General features: G+C 30.9%; 1 protein-coding gene across 2 annotated transcripts in view; it reads left to right on the top strand.

Annotated features, from left to right (window-relative positions):
- Positions 1-23,924, top strand: part of LOC114334644 (disheveled-associated activator of morphogenesis 1) — a 951,114-nt gene that overhangs the window by 219,367 nt on the left and 707,823 nt on the right. For both annotated transcript variants that reach the window (XM_050650176.1, XM_050650175.1), the window contains exon 3: positions 16,317-16,340. The gene's annotated coding sequence lies outside the window, so the exon portion shown is untranslated. The remainder of the gene's footprint in view (positions 1-16,316; positions 16,341-23,924) is intronic.

The raw sequence follows: 23,924 nt of genomic DNA, 5'->3' as shown, positions 1-23,924 counted from the left end.
TTTCTTGATTTTTTTTTAATATTCTTTGAATTATACTTAATATGCTTATTTAATTTAAAAATAAAATGATTCTCTCATACTTTAAAAAAATTACAAGTTTACTATGACACGATTTTGATAGGCAATCCATGCTGGTCGTGTTTGTCCATTACGAAATTTAATAAAAAAATGTTTCATCCAGCAAGCATATGGGTACATTTCGACCTCCTATTCGGATCCCGTATTTGGATCCCGCTATTTGTTGCCTAAATTCTCCCTTTTGTGATATCGTTATCTGCAATGATTGTCGATCCGAGATATGTAAATAGTCCAGGGCCGAAAAATAAAAACGGGAAACAAATCAATACAGGTATTTGAAGGTGCTAAATCGTAGGGGGGACATAGTTAATTAAAAATACATACAGAGGTACTCGTAAATCGACCTCATTTTTTTTATAATCAAAGGCCAAAATCAGAAAATATTGATTTTTGCCTATAGCATTTTTAGTATCATATTTACAGCAAAAGTTGTTTAATGAAAGTTGTTTATCATAAAAAAACGATTATTTTGAATTTTTACAAGTTAAAATCCATAAAGAATTAACCGAGATAACTGCAAAAAACCACGTTTTTGCACTATTTTGTAAATCTTAATAACTTTTACCAAATAGGTCGTAAGGAACTTATTACTCGTATACCTTGATCATGAGGCAATTAAGTGCCTTTATTAGTGTACAAAATTTCAAGAAGATCTGTTTGTCAGTTTACGAGTTATGTTAAATGTTTATCCCAGACATCGAATGTTTAAACAATCATTGTTGCCCTAGGAGTATTTTCAGAGCTTTTTGGTAAAGTGTAATGAGTTTTTGAAGACTAAAAGTACTAAGAAAGTTAAAAAAAGAATATATTTGTTTCTTAATTGTTGTTGAACAGGTCGATAAAAAAATGGTGAGTTTTTTCCTTATAAACAATTAGAATATCTTTGTTATTTTTTCTGATAAATAATTATAATTGGTTGTATCAAAAAGCTGGTAAAAACACACATTAAAAAAGAAAAACAACTTTCTAGGACCAATAATAGCCAAGTTATACTTTTTTTTTGAAAAATCACATCTCGATTGTTTATAAATATTAAGAGTTGAAATTTTTACAGAATGATAATAAATATCTATATTTTATATTTCAATTGATAAGTACGGAATATCTTCTATTTAAAACGAGTAATAACCCTTTAAAGTGAAGTTACTCACGCTGACTGAGCTAGGACCATGTGATGGGGAAGATTGTAGGAGTCCAGTTCCGCGCGTCGAGATTTTGCTATAGAAAGTTCAATTTGGAGCGCTTGAAAATTTTTATAATATCTCAGCTTCCAGAGAACGTGGAGCCTTCATTTTTTTTTAATTTGGTTAACTCGACGAAAGAATAACAACTAGCTAATTTTCATTTACCGGAAAAATCGGAAAATAGTGGAAAATGGACTTTTTTATTCAACATCCATTTACAATGTTAAGACTAATATATTTTGATAAATATTTTCATAAAATATGTATTATAAATTTGTAAACTAATATTAAAATATAATTATAGTAGGTATATATATATATATATATCTATTTATATACAGGGTGGTTCATTTTATTCGCCTAGGTGTCTGTACGGAAAACGACTTGATTTAAAAAAATTCTTCATAGACATGTACAGGGCAATTAATACTACAATCTAAAAATAATGTGAATTATACAGGGTGCTACAAAAAAGAGTGGTATATCAAAGATATATTTTTTTATGGAACATCCTACAACTAATGAAATTTTTAAATTGCTCTTAAAAAATAAGCTAGACTATACCTAAAAGTACAGGGTATTTTGATTCATTTAAATTTTTACAAAAATCAGAAATTTAGAAAAAAATAAATATTTACAAATCTAAGTGTCGGTGACAAATTGTTTCTTAGATCTTCATAATAGACTATTCAGCATTTTTAAACAGATGTTTATTGTAACAAAATTTATAATTACTTAATAGTACATTTTTAGATTTAAAAACTAATTGAAAACAAAAACCTTCTCAAATTGAAAAAAAATGTGTGTATAGATTATAATTATTAATCTTCGTTAATTCTACACAGTTTATATAAAGGTTCATTAATTTCTTATTTCTTTAACATTATCCCTAATTTTTTGAAACAAATCTTCTTCAACTTCCACTGTCGTCATCTATAATAACTGTCAAAAGGTTGTAGCATCTTTTTTCGCCAGTGTCATCTTTTCAGTTTATGCAAAGCTCGGTACAATTGATTTATTTCAAGAAATTATGGATAATGTAGAAGAAATTAATGAACCTGTACAGAACCTGTACAAAAACTGTGCAGAATTAATGATGATGAATAATTATAATCCATACATAATGTTTTTTTAATTTGAGAACGTTTTTGTTTTTAATTAATTTTTAAATCTAAAAATGTACGATTAAATAATTATAAATTTTGTTACAATAAACATCTGTTTAAATATGCTGAATAGTCTATTATGAAGATCCAAGAAAAAAATTGTCACTGATTCTTAGATTTGTAAATATTTATTTTTTCTAAATCTTTACATTTTTCTAAAAATTGAAATAAATAAAAACACCCTGTACTTAGGTATAGTCTAGCTTCTTTTTTAAGGGAAATTTAAAAATTTCATCAGGTGTAGGGTGTTCCATAAAAAAATATATCTTTGATATACCACTCTTTTTTGAAGCACCCTGTATAATTCACATTGTTTTTAGATTGCAGTGTTAATGGCCCGGTATATTTTTTATGAAGAAATTTTTTTAATCAAGTCGTTTTCCGTACAGACACCGAGGCGAATAAAATGAACCACCCTGTATATAAATAGGTATATACTATAATTTTATTTTATTATTTATTCACAAATTTATAATATTTCATGACAATATTTATGAAATTATATGTGTTAACGATGTAAATGCATGTTGAATAAAAAAGTGCATTTTCCAGAATTTTCCGATTTTTACGGTAAATGAAAATTAGCTAGTTGCTATTCTTTCGTCGAGTTACTCCAATTTAAAAAAAAATGAAGGCTCTACGTTCTCTGGAAGCTCAGATATTGTAAAAATTTTCAAGTGCTCCAAATTGAACTTTCTATAGCAAAATCTCGACGCGCGAAACTGGACTCCGACAATCTTCCCCATCACACGGTCCCAGCTCAGTCAGCGTGTGTAACTTCACTTTAAACGGTTATTACTCGTTTTAAATAGAAGATATTCCGTACTTATCAATTGAAATATAAAATATAGATATTTATTATCATTCTTTAAATATTTCAACTCTCAATATTTATAAACAATAGAGATGTGATTTTTCAAAAAAAAAGTATAACTTGACTATCATTGGTTCTAGAAAGTTGGTTTTTCTTTTTTAATGTGTTAGGTCTGGATCCGGCGTATGAAAAAAAGTTGATTAATAGCAAGCTGAAAATTTGTTAATAGCTTAAGGGTGTCTAGTCGGATAAACTTTGGTATATGGGAACACTGGAACAGGGGAAGTTTTAATTGTGGAACAGGTTAAAAATTTGGAACGGTCAGACCACGAAAACGGCACATTTATTTTGTCCGACAGAACAGACTTAAACTCTCCGAACAGAGATTAAACTCTCATGCAAAAATCAGACTGCTATTAATCAGACTGCTATATTTCCTGTCATTTGACATATTCTACATGTTCCACTCATTAAAACGCCCATTTGGTGATAAATAGCAGTCTGATTTTTGCATGAGAGTTTAATCTCTATTCGGAGAGTTTAAGTCTGTTGTGTCGGACAAAAAAAAACGTGCCGTTTTCGTGGTCTGACCGTTTCAAATTTTTAACCTGTTCCACAATTAAAACTTCCCCTGTTCCAGTGTTCCCATATACCAAAGTTTATCCGACTAGACACCCTTAAGCTATTAACAAATTTTCAGCTTGCTATTAATCAACTTTTTTTTTTCATACGTGGGATCCAGACCTATGTGTTTTTTACCTACTTTTTGATACAGTCAATTATAATTATTTATCAGAAAAAATAACAAAGATATTATAATTGTTTATAAGAAAAAACTCACCATTTTTTAGCGACTTGTTTAACAACATTTAAAAAACAAATATATCCTTTTTTAACTTTCTTAGTACTTTGCGTCTTTAAGAACTTATTGCACTTTGCCAAAAAGCTCTGAAAATACTCCTAGGGTAACAATGATTGTTTAAACATTCGATGTCTGGGATAAACATTTAACATAACTCGTAAACTAATAAATAGATCTTCTTAGAATTTTGTACACTCATAAAAGCACTTAATTGCCTCGTGATCAAGGTACAATAAGTTCCTTACGGCCTTTTTGGTAAAAGTTATTAACAGTTACAAAATAGTGCAAAAAACGTGGTTTTTTGCAATTATTTCGGTTAAATTTTTATGGATTTTAACTTATACAAATTCAAATTAATCGTTTTTTCATGATACACAACTTTTGTAAAACAACTTTTGCTGTAAATATTTTGGCCTTTTTTTATAAAAAAATGAGGTCGATTTACGAGTACCTCTGTATGTACAATATTTTTAATTAACTATATCCATCCTACCATTTAGCACCTTCAAATACCTGTATTGATTTATACCCTGAAATCGCTCATATTTATTTTTCTACCCTGGTCTAAAAATGCTTCACTCTTTCAAAGTTATATGGGTCTATTGTTAAATTTTCACCGATTTCATCTCATGTCATTTGTCTGTTAATGTACATAGATTTGGTTTTATTTTGATTGAGCCTTAGATCGATTTTTTGTCTCTATCTCTAATTTATTGAAAGTTTCTTTACATTTGTGATGGTGTTTCCAACAATGTCAATATCATCCGTGATCCGTGTATTCTAGTTAGTAGTAATTTTGATCCATTAGCTCTGTTTTAATCTGTAATGTTCTTACTACTTTTTTTAGGAATATAATATGAAAAAAAAGAGGTGACAGCGAATTCCCTTGTAAGGTGGCATCAGATATGCGGTATTTGCCAAATACCGAACAAATGCTTGCTATTTGCCTATTAGTGTGGAGGGGCTGCTTGCTATCTAGCATTGACCAATTTTAGTGCTTGTCGAATATTTGTCGTGTTCCCGTACGTTGTCGGACTTTTCAACACTTCAAAGTAAATAAATATTCGCCGTGGTTAATCTCGAACAAATCTTGAATATGTGGTGCAAGGTGCTTGCCGTTTAACGAACACTTTCATTAGCACTCAAATATTTGATATTTAGCAAGAACTTGTTTAGTAATTGCCAAATACCGCATATCTGGCGCCGCCTTTAGATCACTATTTCAAATTATTCTGAGAAAGATCTGGATAAAATTTTTTGGAACTGAAAATTGTGCCATTGCATTCCATATCTGATCCCTTTTAGTGCTGTTGGATGATTGTCGGAAATCTATGAAGGGATTATGGACAGTTCTATTGAGTTCCCGTCCTTAGTCAAGCAGCTTCCTTAGAGTAAAAATCTATCTGATCTACGGTCGATCTAGTTTTTCTGAATCCGGCTTGGTATTCCCCTATAAAATCTACAAAAGGTAGGCCTACTTAATACGCTTGATTTTGTTTGCGGTAGTGGGGAGATGCCTATAAGTGGAGATAAGTATTATTACACTTTCATGACATTTTGTTGGTATTTTCTCTTCCTTCCATATAAGTGTTATTAGTTTGTATAATTGTCTATATAAAGTTTCTCCTCCTTACTTCGGAGCAATTTGATATTTCATCGTTGGAGTAATTATTTGTTATTGCCTGTTGTCATTCAGAAAGTAGGCTGATTTATTGTTTTCTTATTGGTTAGAGTCAAATGAGTTTGGAAAATTGAATAGACATTGTAGTCTTCTAGTTCAAACGTTGATGCCGTGATGCCGACAAAAATTGCTGATTATTTGCACCCATATTTCATTACTCTTATCCTGTTCTAGGTCTTCTGGATGCATGATACTATATTTCCTGTTATTTTGTATTAATAATCAGATAATCAGATGGACAGTTTCACTTTTATTTAACTTCGAAATTAAAGCTTATTAGCTTAAACTAAAGTAAATTTAAAGAATACTAAAAAAAATCAAAGGATCTATTTGCCCTGATGGCAGCTAAAAGCATTTGTATATAAAGGGCAAGTTGAAACAATGTTTTTTGTTTTAATTTTAATTTGTATGCAAGTAGTATTTGTTTACACAGCTGATATAAAAAATGATATTCTACATTGTACAATATACAATTATTATAGTCAAATAATTGTTAAACCCATAAAACTCTATAAACTATAATAGTAAAGTTTAAACAAATAGGATAAATTTTGCGTCAAAAGTCAATAAATTAGATTGATAGGTACAAAATAAACACAATGTATTAATAGTAAGGGAGCAAAGTATGCTAAATGTGCAGTCACTCGAGCGTTATGGGGACCTATTGATTTGTGAGGAGTAGATCCTAAAACCAAAAAGAGTTAAGTAAAGTTTTCCATTTTAGTAGGCGCCTGCCATTTTTTTATTTAATTTTCCATTTACAACAATCGTTTTTTCAGATTATAACGCCATTCATCCATAATTCGAAAAAATGTTTCGAATAAAAGTTACTTATTTTTACGTAAGCAATTCAAATCTGAAATAAAAAATGGGGCCTCCTATTTAAGATTTTAAAGTAACCCCCACCCTACCTCCGTGGGGGGTCGTGTTTGGTAACATTCGATAGATTTTTCAAAAATATTGATTAAGTGTATTTTACAGTTTTACGATCTGATGTTTCTTTCGCGAATTATCGCGGGATTCGTATTTAAAATATTAAATTTACCCCCTCGCCCTCTCCGTGGGAAGTCGTGTTTGGTATCATTCGATAGATTTTTAAGAAATATTGAGCAAATTTTTTTTATTTTTTTGATCTGTCATTCATTTCGCGAAATATTCGATCTTTTCTTGTGAAACTTTGTGACTCACCCATTTTCTTACGCCCGGCTCAAATCGTCAGATTTTTTAAATATTCACTATTTTGCATGTACTTAACTTACCTTATCTTAATCTGACAATTTCGAGTTTTTTAAGGATAGATTTTTTTTCGGGCCCCCCTTAACGAACTCCGCTGTGTTAAGAGCCAATATATGGTAGAGGTACATCTGCAGGGTACCCAGTTTCTTCCCATATGCTAATGTGAGGCGCTCGAGTAATTGCAAAAATCCTTGCTTGGGCTCCCCTATCATAAACAATAATATTAGATTATATTTAGCAACACGTGCATTTACACGTATTACTACAATACATTACAATATTATCGTTATAATTTATAGTATTATTTCTAAAATAACTTATGAATAATATTGACGGTTGAAAGATAAAAGGTTGTAACCCACAAATCAATTTTTTTCAGGAAGTGGAGAAAAAACGACCCAATTAAGCAATTTTATGACGAATTAACCCAATATTTTTTTCATTAATTTATAGATCAACTATTGATGTAAAAATTAACGAAAAAAATATTAGGTTAATTCCTCATCAAATTACTTAAATTGATCTTTTTTTCTACTTCCTGAAAAAAGTTGATTTGTGGGTTACAACCTTTTACGTTTGAACTGTCGATATATAAAAGAAACATTTGTGAGTAATACATCATATTATGTTATTTTATTCGCTTTCATACTCAAATACAGTGTTTAAATCAAACCTTAACTCTTTGGTAATTACATTTACGTGAAGTTCACAAATCCTTTGAAGGACAATGTAGAGTTCGAATCGGGGGAGAAACTATTAACAGTATCAGATATGCAGATCACACCGCCATCATTGCTGAAAATATCGAAGATCTTCAACTCCTTATAGATCAAGCCACTAGAAAATGCTTTAATGACGGTCTTAGCATAAATACAACAAAGACGAAGTTACTTGTGGTTATTAGTAAACAAGACGTCGGCCCTATACAAGTAATTGTCAGTAATGAACCGATAACAAAAGTTAACCATTTTAAATATCTAGGATGTTGGATAAACGAGACACTAAATCCGGATGAAGAAATTAAAACTCGTATAGAAATACGGAACTTGCACATATTTTTATTACATAATAATGTTCAGTTTTGTATACGTAGAACAGGTGGTACTGACAGCTTGTCAAAGTTGCTTACCTGCGGAGGCAATTAAATCCATTTACTAAGGTTGAAAATCAGTACACACATTCTAAATTGAATATAAATAAAAGTTATTATAGTCGGTCGTATTACTGAATAGAGAATTGAATCACCTTTCAAATGAGCTAGCACACGACTCCTATTCTCATTAAAAAAAATAGTCGATTAAGTCATCACGCCCAGATGGATGACGTCACTAGCACGATATATATGTCAAAAATCATATTTTAAAAATTGAATAAGTTTTGTATTTTACATTTTTCTCTAATTCTGTAAATAAAGCAGTTTAGAGGGGTCAAAATATAGTGAATAACCCTGTACATCCATTGGGGCCGACCAACCGCCTCTGTCCCATCATACAGCTGACCGACTATAATAACTTTTATTTATATTCAATTTAGAATATGTGTACTGATTTTCAGCCTTAGTAAATGGATTTAATTACCTCCGCAGGTAAGCAACTTTGACAAGCGGTCAGTACCACCTGTTCTACGTTTCGTTTGACCGACCGCAGTATGCTTCTCTACACAATCACAGTAATCAACTGTGAAATAACTAGCTTTAGTAAATTCAGAGAATTTTTTCAGCTCTGCCTCTTGGACTATTATGTTGATTTGATCTAATCAGATGAAACGTCCTCCAATAAAGTCGTCACATAGACCGTCACCACATAGCCGTCAAGGCATTTAGACAAAAATAAATCATTAGTCATCCGGAAAAAAGCCTGCAATAGAAACATGGATGGAAATGCTTAATTGCATTTACAGTACATCAAATGCATCCAAAAGTGCATAAACATGTCAAAATCAATATATCAAGGACCAGATTTTGTTACTCGGGGGTTTTTGAAGCTACTGAACACGAATACGCCATCAAACTTGGCCACTATAGCACTTAGCGCACAGGGTTACTACTAAGGGTCGTCATCTGGACTTTTAGCACTAAAATATTCAAACATTACTCGAGGATTTTTGGGTCCGGTGCAACTGGGGTCCCAAAACCTTCGAAACTCTAGAAGTTGACGCGCCTTAGCAGTTTCCTGAGCACCATGTGCTCGGGGGGTCGGTTTTGATGGCGTGTTTCTGTTTAGCAACCCCAAAAACCTTCCAATTAATCTGTTTGCATCAATTTTGTGACTGAAATTCTCAAAACTCCAGAAGATAACATGCCTTAGCAGTGACTCTAGGCACCATGTGCTTCGAGCGTCGATTCTGATGGCGTATTTGTGTTCTATTTGCATTCATTTAGTGCCGAAGCCCCTCGAAAATCTAGAAGATGACGTGGCATAGCAACGACACTAGGCACCAGGTGCTTCGGGGGTCTGTTCTGATAGCCCATTCATGTTCAACCACCCCAAAAACCTCCGAGAGTAATCTGTTTGCATCAATATATTGCCGAACATTCTCGAAACTCCAGAAGATTACGTGGCATAGCAGTGACACTGGCCACCAGTTGCTCCGGCGGTCTGTTCTGATAGCGTATTCATGTTCAGCCACCCCAAAAACCTCCGAGTAATCTGTTTGCATAAATATATTGCCGAAAACCCTCGAAATTCTATATGACGTGCCTTAGCAGTGACCCTGGGCACCAGGCACTCCCGTAGTCAGTTCTCAATGACATATTCGTGTTCAGTGACCCTAAGAACTTCCCGAGTAACAAAATCTGGCCCTTAATATACTGTTTTTGACATTCTTATGCACTCTTAGATGCATTTTACCCACTTTAAAATGCAATTATCCAATTCCACCTATTTTTCTTTTGAATACTTGTTTCCTGGCGTCATCCTGAATACAATACAAAAAGAGTCGATATGGTTTATTTAAAATCGACCGAATTTGACATTCCTTGATAACTCGATCCATTTTTATATTTGGCAATTTGTATCTAACTTTTTTTATTGGATAACTTCATAATTATATCGATCTTAAAAGTCTAAGCTAAGTTAGCTACCCAAATGCTTAGTTATTATTAACAGGTGCGAGTTTTTTCAGATTGTTTTAAAATGTACATTGTGAAACCTGCATAATATCATTCCGTGTTCTTGCTGTGCATTTCAAAAGGTAACATTAAGTAAGCTTGTCTCCTCATTGCACTTACAAATTATAACACACCTTAGTATTTATGAATTACATACATAATAAGGTAAAGCACCTTACCTCGATTACTCGTTGCATTGTATCGAGACTTAAATATATACGCCAGACGGTGGGGCATTGATTCCAACTCGAATTCAAAATAAACAAACCGTTCTGAAACATACCGGGAGGGATAGATAATTACTTGATTTGATCGATATTTTCGATATGAGGATACATTGTTAAGTCATTTGCGTTTTTTATATAAAACTGATTTGGGATTGTGGTAATTATAAACTCCAATTGCACTGGTGAACACACAATCCGCTGCTGGAAATTTTTTCACTGTTTTTGGTAATTTGGGTCTGCTGAACCCATAAATTCCATCAGAATTGTGCTCATCAGGTAGTTTTCATAAAATACGACAAGAGATCACATTTTTAACATATCGGGTAATTAGTCCTGTCGCCAGAGGGGCTAGAACGGCCTCCTTTATTCAGATGGACTTACCCAAGTTTTTTTTATGGATTTTGACCCGCAGAAGACGATTTTTTTGGCTAAAAGTTGATCTGAATTTCTCGCAAAACAGAACATCTTTTGTATTGTTTGGGTCATTCTAAGCAAAAAATGTTCTTACATGTTTTTTCGTAGGATGCATAGTTTTCCGAGATAAACGCGGTTGAACTTTCAAAAAATCGAAAAATTGCAATTTTTGAACTAGAATAACTTTTGATTAAAAAATAAAACAGCAATTCTGCTTACCGCATTTGAAAGTCAAATTATACCGGTTTTGATTATTTGTATTGCTAAAAATTAATTTTTTTATTGTCAAACAAAGCTATAAATACATAGTGTTTCCCGTACCCAATACATGCGTTTTAATGCATGCTACAGTAGGAGAAATGAAAGAATACCCATGAACGAACATATAAAACACGCTGTATTTTCCTGTCACCGTGTCACAAAGAGAATTACCCAGCACAAGTACATGTAATAATAATTATTACATGTACTTGCGCTGGCCAATTTTTTGTATGCCACGGTGACAGGAAAATACAGCGTGTTTTATATGTTCGTTCATGCGTATTCTTTCATTTTTCCTACTGTATCTTGTCTAGCTTACCGTCTATCAGGAAACCATTCTTAATAAATTCTAGCTCAGAATAATGAAGTTTATTTGTATGAAAATAAAATACAGGGTGGGCCAAAGAAAAGAGTCCACCTCGATATTTGGCAGTAGTTATTAAATTTTAGGAAATGCTGAAACAGGTCGATTTTTATTTTTAAATTACATAATATTATATACATACATATATTTCATACTAATATATATTTCATACTAGTGACGTCATCTATCTGGGCGTGATGACGTAATCGATGATTTTTTTAAATGGTAATAGGGGTCGTGTGGTAGCTCATTTGAAAGGATGTTTAATTCTCTAGTATGAAATATATATTAGTATGAAATATATGTATGTACAGTGCCGGCAAAAAAAATCTTTACATTGCCAAATAAATTACCAAATTTGAAGACAATTTGCATGTGTTCTGTCTGCACTTGGTGGGGAGGGGAGGGGAGAGTGGATAGTGTACTTGCGACGGCAATTATCTGTAGTTTACGGACCGCTTGGCTTATTTAGGGTATTCTGCCCATTTGCACTGTAAACAGTTGACTTTGTGCGGGAAGTCAGGGTTATACTTCTTCTCATTTACCGCGTAAAGTTTGAGATCGTCAAATTCTAAATTGAACTGACAAATATGGGTCGAAAGAAACTCACAAAAGAGGAGAAGGTTCGTGCTTTAACGTTGCTGGAGAAACGAGACTCTGTAATTACCGTAGCACGTGATATTGGTGCTGCAAGAGGGGTTATTTATCAACTGAAACGTAGCAGCCGAACGTTTCAGTTGATAAATAGCCCCTCTTGAAACACTAATATCACGTGCTACGGTAATTACAGAGTCTCCTTTCTCCAGTCATGTTAAAGCACAAACCTTCTCCTATTTTGTGAGTTTTTTCGACCCATATTTGTCTGTTCAATTTAGAATTTGACGATCTCAAACTTTACGCGGTAAATGAGAAGAAGTTTAACCCTGACTTCCCGCACAAAGCCAACTGTTCACAGTGCAAATGGGCAGAATACCCTAAATAAGCCAAGCGGTCCGTAAACTACAGTTAATTGCCGTTGCAAGTACGCTATCCCCCTCCCCTACCCTCCCCTCCAAGCGCAGACAGAACGCATGCAAATTGTCTTCAAATTGGGTGATTTATTTGGCAATGTAAAGATTTTTTTTGCCGGCACTGTATATAATATTATGTAATTTAAAAATAAAAATCGACCTGTTTCAGCATTTCCTAAAATTTAATAACTACTGCCAAATATCGAGGTGGGCTCTTTTCTTTGGCTTACCCTGTATTTTATTTTCATACAAATAAACTTCATTATTCTGAGCTAGAATTTATTAAGAATGGTTTCCTGATAGACGGTAAGCTAGACAAGATACAGTAGGAAAAATGAAAGAATACCCATGAACGAACATATAAAACACGCTGTATTTTCCTGTCACCGTGTCACACAAAAAATTAGCCAGCGCAAGTACATGTAATAATTATTGTTACATGTACTTGCACTGGACAATTTTCTTTGTGACACGGTGACAGGAAAATACAGCTTGTTTTATATGTTCGTTCATGGGTATTCTTTGACCTAAAAAATACAAAAAAAATACATAAAAACTCGGGTAAGTTCATCTGAATAAAGCAGGCCGATTTGTACCTCCCGGTTGGCGACAGGACTAAACCCTACACATCTGCGCACCCTACATATTTATTGCTGCTCTTCATAAAAAAAAACAAGATAGGAATAAATAGAAAGATATTTATTGTGTAATAATATAATTACCAAAAACATTAACAAATCTGCCAAAAACCATGAACATTTTCATTTAACCCAACCAGCATCGCAGTTCAAAAATGTTATTTAGCGTCACCTAAAAACTTCCTTTTATATGATTTTCTTGCAAAGGATTTAAATAGAATGGTGTTTACAAACTGACTGGTGACTGTCCAAAACTTACATCGGTCAAACTGGCAGAATCTTTGACAAACGGATAGCAGAACACAAAAGGGCTTTCAACAATAGAAAAACGGACACTTCTACATACGCACTTTACCTTCTCGATCATAATCATTCTTTTAATGCACAGTTTCAAATTCTTCATATTCAAAATAAAGGCCTCTAGGTATCTTTATTAGAATATATTAAAATTAATAAATTAAAAAGTACAGATATAATTCTAAATGATCAACTTGAGACAAACAGTCTTCATTTAATTTTCATTTAAAAGTTCATTTAATATTCACCATTAGCGCTCATACGTGTAATATGATCGATCATATTACCCGTATGCACGCTAATGGTGAATATAAAATTCTTAATTTTATGTCAAAAAATCCGCAATAACTATCTCTTAAAACCTACCAAATTTCATTTGCATATCTCAACTGGTTTTAAAGCAATAAATAAATCGTCAGTTTGTAAGAAAAAATTCAATATCCCGTATCTTGGAAATGAAACATTTGCGGACATAAGTTTATAAAGCCCACTGTCATTATTTTTTCATGCAGAATTACCCCTTAAAATTTGTCACACTTAATTAAAAACACCGTGTATTGATGAAGAACATGTCTAGTGTTAAGGTAACTAACTTTTTTTATTATCCAACATAAACGAATGAATCAAAAAACAGAATATTAAGAACAGCTGAGGCTATAGTTGGGTTTTAATTTCAGTATTTTATTAATGCTAGAATATTCCACAGGGTAATACGAACTTTGAGAAAAAAACACAGTTTGATTGGTACACCCGGTATATAACGAAAATTTTTTTAGCAACAATATTATTGCAGTGGTATTGTTAAAGAATCAGGCTATAACATGTTCAAAAAATCACTTAAATCAGCCAACAGGCTTAGGAAATATGAGACATTAAAAATGACCAAATTTTTAAGTGGGCCGATTTCTATACACGTAAGTTTATTAAACACATAAAATTTTGAAATTAATAATTTATCACACTTTAAATAAGGGTATTATTTTTTAAATGAAATGCATTCATTTTCTAAACTAAGTATCAATTTATGTGGTTTTGTGTTTAATGTCTTGACGAAATTAATAAATTATTTCAAAATTTCACCTTGTATTATTTATAACAGACCCTACATTATACAATTTTTGAGATGAGGTTGTTAAGAAGCTTCTAAAAACATAAAGATATACAGGGCGTTTCATTGACACACAACTATGTTAGACTTGCTTGAATTGCCTGTATATTTCAATTTATGTTTATTAAACATACATTTGAATTTAAAAGTTGACATATCCTAGCGTTTTTTATAATTTTCTAAGGACACAAACAATTTTATTCCATAGGTGGTTTCCATACTTTATAATCTCAAAATTTCGGCCTATGTTATTTATAATATATCCCATGGGAGGCCCCTAGGACACAAAGGGTGTAAGCGCCAAGTTTTGAGAAAACTTTGTTCAAAGTTCTAGACAAATTTAAAAATCTAGGTACATACTAGTTAGCATGTTTTCAATAACATGTCATTTTTTATCATGTTATTCTTAGTTTATGTAGAAAGTTTGAAGCCACCATATTTTTCTATGCGTTTGAGAGTCCATTTTCGTATGTAACTCAATTTCCTAAAAATTGTCACTCACAACACCCCTTGTGTCCTAGGGGCCTCAAATGATATAGTTCGTTGAAAACAGGTTGTTAAGCAGCTTTTAAAAATAGAAAAATATAAAAATATATAGGGTCTTTCATTAAAAATAAAGCTTATGGACTCTGCTTGACTTGCGTGAATCACACTGTACATTTAACTTTATGTTGTTCTGAAGCTATTTTCTTGTGGCATTTTTACAATTAACTAGTTTTGATGGGAAATAAGCCACAATTTTACTAAAAAATTATTTTATTAACGTTTCGACGTCCAAATCGGATGTCGTTGTCGAAATACAAAAAATATTAATGAATTAAACAAAAATGTTGTTGCTTAGTAAAAAAACTCTTCTAATAATTTATTTAATCTGACTCATTTATATCGGCAATTCAGACATATATTATACTCGTACATTTTAAAGTAGAAGACTTTAAAATGATACTGCCAATATTTATGAGTTGCGTTCCTGGGACGACTTTGTTGAAAGATAGTTCATTCGATTACATGAAATCAACCCCAACTCAGGAATATCCGTCACAAAAAAATCATAACATGTCATCTGTCTTTAAAAAGACAACCACATGCAATGGTGAGAGTAAAATTCTCGCGCTAGAGATTCCATATTAAATCACTATAATTTATTAGATATACATATTAGGATATTCTTGAGTTGGGGTTGATTTCATCTAATCGAATGAATTATCTTTCAATAAAGTCGTCCCAGGAACACAACTCATAAATATTGGCAATATTATTTTAAAGTCTTCTACTTTAAAATGTATAATATGTCTGAATTGCCGATATAAATGAGTCAGATTAAATAAATTATTAGAAAGAATTTTTTTACTAAGCAACAACATTTTCGTTTAATTCATTAATATTTTTTGTATTTTAACAACGACACCCGATTTGGGCGTCGAAACGTCAATAAAATCATTTTTTAGTCAAATTGTGGCTTACTTCCCATCAAAACTAGTTAATTTAACTTCATGTTTAAAAAGAGTAAATTTGTAATATAAAAGTTAACGGGTCTCAGCGTTTTCTATAATTTTTCTAAAACAAGGAGTCCAGAAGTATTCCATAAGTCCCTTCCACACTGTACATAAATTAAGGAAATTTTGGTCAACTTCCAGTATAATCGGAAGTGGTAAGAGTCTCTAAATATTTTAGAATACTTGGGCATATTCAAGAACCTCCTATACTGAATTTTCAGATATTGATTATGTCAAGTGTCTCTAAAAGGTCTAATTATATTAGAGCTCCCAAAGGACCCCCGTACATTTATATTTCATTTTGATTTTATTTTTTAATTTTAATTTAAAATTTTAAGTATTAACTCAATAATTTGTATTCTTTGTTTCAGATTTGTAATCAACGAATTTTTTTGGTGAGTGCTTTTAATTAAATTATTTTGGGTCTTTAAATATTGACTAAATTTAGTGTTTCTATGTTTTCTCTGCAAATTTGCGTCTTTTTATTCTTATATCTCCATTTATCTTAATCACAGAAATGAAGCTTAAAATAAGACAAAACCTCGCAATTTTTACAGAATGGAAAAGAGTGAATTTTTTTACAGAAAAAAGCTTATAAAGAGTGAAATTTGTTCGGATGCATTAAATATTGGTTTTCCAATAATCTAAATATAATTGAATAATATTTAATAATAATCTAAATATAATTATTGACTATTTAAACCCTTTAAAAATCATTTTTAAGGGTGAAAACTACCCCTAATTGCTGAAATTTGCTCAAAATTGCTCAAAAAGAGCTTAAGGAGGATAAAATTGGGATCGGATGATTTAGGTAATAATGGTTTGATGTTACTAATATAATTTCTGAGTATTTCAAACCTTAAAAATTATTTTTTAATGGTGAAAACTACCCCTTATTCAGAACTGGGAAAATCTCACCAGGTTATAAAATGTTCCTAGTATTATCAAACCAAATTTTCTTTTTAATTTCTGAGGACTGAGGATGATGTCCGGTATGGAAAAGGAAACGTCAAACAATAGTTAATCAAGAAATTTAATTTTTATTACACCTACAATTGTGGCTCAATGCGGCACAAGAAAACAGCTTCAGAACCTTGCATACTCTGGAGTGTATTGATTGGCATGGTATAAATTTTTATAGTAACTTTTTGTTTTAGTTCAAAGTGCTTGAATAAGTAGATATGTCCAATCTACCCACATCTTTCAATGATTTGATACCCTAAATACCTTAAATACATTAATACTCCAGGCTGTGGGTGAAAAATAGGTCGATTTCAGGATATAATTCAGGAATTTTTGAAACCTATCAGGTGTTGTAAAGGACGATGCCAGGAATACCTTCTACTAAAATGTGACCAAAAATATTGTGAGCTTTTTTTTCTATTGCGATTTTCATTTGTTAAATTTGCAATTTTCAAAGATTTTTAATTTTGCAGCTTAGGATATTCATTTTAGAGAAAAACTTTTTAAAAGAAAGTTGTAGTAAATTAAAAAACCTATAATTTGAGCTATGGTAAGTTTAATTTCGTTTATTGGTTATTGCAAAACAGCCTGCGAAAGGTCCAAAATGGCGGTTTTTACAATTGTGTTTTTTATTGTACAAATTATTTTTTTTTATTTTTTAAAGCTTTAAAATGAAGATCTTTCAATTCCAAACATAAAAAAAATTGAAAGGCCGGATTAACGAATTTGTTGCTTAGATATTATAAATTGTTTATCCCAAGAGGTCAAATGTCGAAGGCTATAACTTTTTGAAAAAAAATCGTAGAGAGTTGGTGAAACATCCAATCTCATTCTAAAGAGTTTTGTTTGCATATTCTGATGTAAATAAATGCGTAAAACATTTTTAAATCTCTAATTTTTGGGTTTGAAAATAAGGGGGCAAATTTCGTTATAAACATTTAGAGCTGAAGCGGCCCTGTACATCCTATGAGTTTTTAACTTACAGATTATTGTTGCTGAAGACGAAACGAAGAATTATATAAAAAAAAGAATGTGTGTGTACTTTTGTACGCACGTAAGAAGTTATACTTCTACTACATATTATGTGATTTTTAAGACAATACCAAAAATTTTAAAAAATTAAAGAATAAAACGCACACAAACACATTGAAAAATGCCACAAAGAAAAAATTATTTCTGAACGATAATTGTTGGCAAAAATTTTAAATACGCATTCTCTGAAAAAAAAAATTATATAATAAATATTTACTTACAATCATAAAATGTAAAAAAAATAAAAAAAAAATAAAAACTTGCATCGGGAATCGAACCCGTGAACTTCATGCCGCTTTGATTCGTAATCGAAGCCTAGACTCACTCGTCCAATCCCACATTATTTCTCATGTGGAAAAATAGGATAACTGAACGTTTTACTGTTTGACAGTTGTTTTAAATATATATGTAATTAAATTATGTAGTTTAAATCTTGTGGAAGAAAATATTAAATAACAAAACAGTAAGAAAACAATATATTAGATGAAAATTGGTAGAACTTTTGTTGGTAATCAAATTAAGTATGTATGTAAATCAAAGCATTACATACCTACTAGATAAATAAATCTACGCCAAAATATCATAATTTAAAAATAAAAATCGGACCTAATTTGGGATTTCTCTCTAAAATCCCCATTCTTGAGAAAATAAATGTATGTATTCCAACCTAATCCAAATGTTTAATTACAATATGATTATAATAAAAACTACTTACCAAATTAGAATGAGTTTTCCTTGTCCAAAATAGTCCAAAAGTCCAAAAATATAGGTATATGAAAACTATTTAAAAAGGCAGTATAACTATTAACTAACTTTGTTTCTTTTCACACAAATTTCAAAACGCAACAACCATAAATAATCAAACTACACTAGGTTCGCTTTCAAGATGCAGTAGAAAATAAACAAACCAAGACACGTTAAATGCTACTAGGAGCACTTCCGAATCATAATTTACAATGTATAAACTTTGGAAATCATGATTTGGAATGTACAATGTATATACATTGTAAATTATGATCCGGTTGTGCTCCTAGTGGCATTTAACGTGTCTTGGTTTGTTTATTTATATTTCTACTGCATCTTGAAAGCGAACCTAGTGTACAGCTGTGCCACAGCCGCCATTTGGAATAATTTTTGACATGTCATTTGAACATCCAATCAGAACAAAGTTATAATGCGCACGCGTCGGGCTGATAGGTTTTAACATATAAAAATTCACCCTCTATCGCCGGTAAAGAAGTATAACTTCAATAAAAAATTTCTACGAACAACTGAAGCCGAGCTAAATGTTGGGTTTGGAAATAAGGGGGCAAATTTCGTTATAAACATTTAGAGCTGAAGCGGCCCTGTACATCCTATGAGTTTCTAACTTACACATTATTGTTGCTGAACACGAAACGAAGATTTATAAAAAAATAAAACTTTTCTATAACCAACAGAAGCCGAGATAATTGTTTCTTTTTTCTTAAATCGTAGTGCCTTTATTTATAACAATTAAGAAATTATTTTACAGTCATTGACTAAAGAAATACTTATATTATCTTAAAATAAAAATTATTTTAAAATATAGTTACATTTAATTATTAAAAATTATTTTTAAAATCGGTGCTTTTGTGAGCGGCCGAATTTTGCAAATCGCCCGGCCCGCTTCAAATTGGCGCACTCGGAAAATTTTTACGTAACTTCTATTAAATTTTGACCGAAAACAATTTAATAATATTACCATTATAATATACAGTCTATTTACCACTGTATTTGTTTTTCTTGATAAACTTTTGTGTGTGAAATCTCATTTCTGAAGAAATAATATTACAAAAATGATACATATATAAAATTGAAAATATATAACTATATTTTTAATTTTTTCATTGTTATATAAATATAATAATAATGTTACTTCTTAATATTTTTACAATATAAAACTTTTTCTTCTTGTAGTGACTATCCGTTTTGGATGTTGGCGACCATCGTGGCAATCTGTACTTGCACACTAAGTCGGTACAGCTGCTCTAAAATGATTTGTAGTTGTTGTGTTGAACGACGTACGTAAATTTTTTAGCAAGGTAATCCTTCGCCTTCCTGGTTCTCAATTTCCAAATGGGGTTTGCCAAATTGCCATGATGGTCGCCAACATCCAAAACGGATAGTCACTACAAGAAGAAAAAGTTTTATATTGTATATTAAGAAGTAACATTATTATTATTATATTTATATAACAATGAGAAAATTAAAAATATAGTTATATATTTTCAATTTTATATATGTACCATTTTTGTAATATTATTTCTTCAGAAATGAGATTTCACACATAAAAGTTTATCAAGAAACTTCAAGAAACACAAATACAGTGGTAAATAGACTGTATATTATAATGATAATATTATCAAATTGTTTTCGGTCAAAATTTAATAGAAGTTACGTAAAAATTTTCCGAGTGCATGGATCTGAAGCGAGCCGGGCGATTTGCAAAATTCGGCCACTCACAAAAGCACCGATTTTAAAAATAATTTTTAATAATTAAATGTAACTATATTTTATAATAATTTTTATTTTAAGATAATATAAGTATTTCTTTAGTCAATGACTCTAAAATAATTTCTTAATTGTTATAAATAAAGGCACTACGATTTAAGAAAAAAGAAACAATTATCTCGGCTTCAGTTGGTTATAAATTTTTTTTATTTTTTATAAGTCATAGGATGTACAGGGCCGCTTCATCTCTAAAAATGTTTATAACGAAATTTGCCCCCTTATTTTCAAACCCAACATTTAGCTCGGCTTCAGTTGGTCGTAGAAATTTTTTATTTTTTTTATAATTCTTCGTTTCGTCTTTAGAAACAATAATCTGTAAGTTAAAAGCTCATAGGATGAACAGAGCTGCTTCTGCTCTAAATGTTTATAACGAAATTTGCCCCCTTATTTTCAAACCCAAAAATTAGAGGTTTAAAAATGTTTTACGCATTTATTTACATCAAAATATGAAATATAACTCTTTAGAAGGAGACTGGAAGTTTCACCAACACTCTACGATTTTTTTTTTCAAAAAGTTAAAGCCTTCGACATTTGACCTCTTGGGATAAACAATTTATAATATCTAAGCAACAAATTCGTTAATCCGGTCTTACAATTTTTTTTATGTTTCGAAATGAAAGATCTTCATTTTAAAGCTTTAAAAAATAAAAAAAAAAAATAATTTGTACAATAAATAACGCAATTGTAAAAAACGGCCATTTTGGACTTTTCGCATGCTGTTATGCAATAACCAATAAACTAGATTAAACTTACCATAGCTCAAATTGTAGGTATTTTAGTTTACTACAACTTTCTATTAACAAGTTTTTCTCTAAAATCAATATCCTAAGCTACAAAATTAAAAATCTTTAAAAATTTCAAATGTAACAAATGAAAATCGCAATAAAAAAAAGCTCACAATATTTTTGGTCACATTTTAGTAGAAGTTATTCCTGGCATCGTTCTTTACAACACCTGATAGGTTTCAAAAATTCCTGAATTATATCACGTTTTTTCACCCACAGCCTGGGGTATAAATAAATAATAGTACATTACATACTTATATTTAATGATTTGTAAAAAAATATACACAAAGATATTTAAAAAATACTGGCGAGCACCTCCAATATGAAAAAGATACCCACTTACAAAAATGAACACATCAAAAATGTTTCAATTTTCACCTGGCGTTGCGAGAGTAGATTCGTCCCCCCTAGAATTTACGGATGCACGCATACACAAACATGTATATATACGTATTCGTATGTGTTCTATGGTTCCATGACTAAAGTATGAATCAATGTATGCGTGTATATAAATTTATAACGTACACCATACAAGAAAACAATACAAAAAAAAATTGGTTTTTTAACCGTAACTTTTTAATTTTTTAGCTTAAAAAGTTTGGTAAAAAAGCATTTTGTAGGTTTTTACCAGATCTGTAAGGCTATTAATATTAAATCCTTTTAAAAAAGGGGTTACTTTGAAAGGGTTGGTAAAGGTAGTTTTTGCATCCAGCTTCTTGGGAAGAAAAAAAGCTTCAATTTCACATATAAACATTTTCTCGTATCTCTTATGCTAATCTTTCTATTCTGAGGAAAAAGGCATTTTTTACCAAATCACCAAAATTCGTTATTCACTTCTAACTCAATTTTTTTAAAAACTAATCATTCTAAGCCTGTCGAAATTCTACAATCTATTAATAATACCTAAATAGTGAAGACTGCATAAAACCAATGACTAATTTTAATTAGGGTGGTAATTATGGGGTTCTTTTCGCTCACTTTCTCGCTGAAAACAATAGTTTTTCAAGTCTTCACTTTCTTTTCAAGTCTCTCAGTTTTTGTGATAGAGACTTTTTTAAAGATAAATCTTTTTAAAGACTTTAAAATAGTTTCTACAAGTTATTCTCGAAAAATGCATAGTTTTCCCGTCTTTTGACTTGAAAACTACAAAATTTAGCATTTGTCGAAGAAGAGCTAACCTATAATAAAGTATAGCTCGGTGACTATTAGTCTAAAAGGAAATAAAAAAAACCATTTCGTTTATTTTTTCAAAAGGTACATTTTTGTTAATTAGAGTTGTTTTGATAGGACGAATAATTTTTGAGTTAATAGTAGAAAACTGATTAAAAACATTGATTTTTTTGATATAAAACTAACACTTTCGATAGCGAATCAATCGAGAACTATTAATTTTATCAAAAAAATGTATAGAACATTTTATGCTTATAGTCCAGGGCGCATCTGTTTTGAGATGGACGTTGAGAGGTGACTCAAATTTTTTTGCAGAAATTGCTCGAAAATAAATCAAATAATAATATTTGAATTATCCTCCCTCTCAAAAAGGTCCGGAACATTGTTTAAATAATCAAAATGTCAAAAAATGAAGGAAAAATTCGACTTTTTTCGTCGTTTTTTGATTATAACTTTAAAAGTTTTCATTTCCGAGAAAAGTTTTACTGACATAAAAGTTGCGTAATTAAATTTTCTACAATATAGAATTGGTAAAAAATTTAGAAAATAGTCACCCTTGTTGCAAAATAGCAATAATTGCGAAAAAAACATACAAAAACAAGTATTCGCATTTTACGTTTTTCAACCATTCATGCTATACGTAGGACCTTCATACTTCACCCAGAAAAAACTTTATGATACAGTAAAATAATACTGTAAATTTCATTAAGATCGGTTCAATAGATTTTAATAAATAAATTTTGCAATCCAGCTTTCGCAAAAAAAATTCATTTTTTCAAAATGTTACAGGACTGAAAATAAAGCAGATAGCAAGTTGAATTTTTTTTTGCTTATAGAAGTGTACTGTGCCTTTCATTTGCAATTTGCAAAATTTAAATCGATTAATTACCACGGCGCTAGGAAATTTTTTAAATAAACATTAATTTTTGGTGCTACGCGGAGGACAGCGGTGTTCCATTCACACAAGTTGATTTCCACCAAAATTTCTTCCAATCTTTATCTAATATATTATTTTCTTACTCTATATTTTGTTGTATTTTAATATTTTAATTCCACAAAAATCAAACTAATTTTATTATTGTTTGTGAAATATTGTTTAAACAATTGCATATGTTTAAAAATAATAAACTTTTATTCTCTAATAGTCTGGGCTGATTACCGGAGAATAGGCCATTTTTGGGAAAAGTTATTTACCAGCAATTTTATTGCTGGAATCGAATTATAAGGTCCTATATATCAATAATATAGGTATGCAAAGTCCTCAGATAGTGTGCTACTTTTTTATAAACAAAATGGCGCACGAAAATCGTGTTCTTTTCAATTATTGCTCTATAACTCCGAAGATTTTAACTTTACAACAAAAATACTCAAATAAAAATTCACCGTGATTAAATTTTGCATAGAGACGCGTTTTTCCCGATCTGCTCCGACGAAAATTTTCCTCGGAAAATGCGGGTTTTCCCAACAAAATCTTTAATTTTCAAATAAAGTTTTAGA

Source organism: Diabrotica virgifera, chromosome 5 (genome assembly GCF_917563875.1).
Source record: "Diabrotica virgifera virgifera chromosome 5, PGI_DIABVI_V3a".
Classification (NCBI taxonomy): Eukaryota; Metazoa; Arthropoda; class Insecta; order Coleoptera; family Chrysomelidae; genus Diabrotica; species Diabrotica virgifera.
Note: the sequence above shows the minus strand (reverse complement) of the source record. Positions and strands in the feature narration are given on the sequence as shown.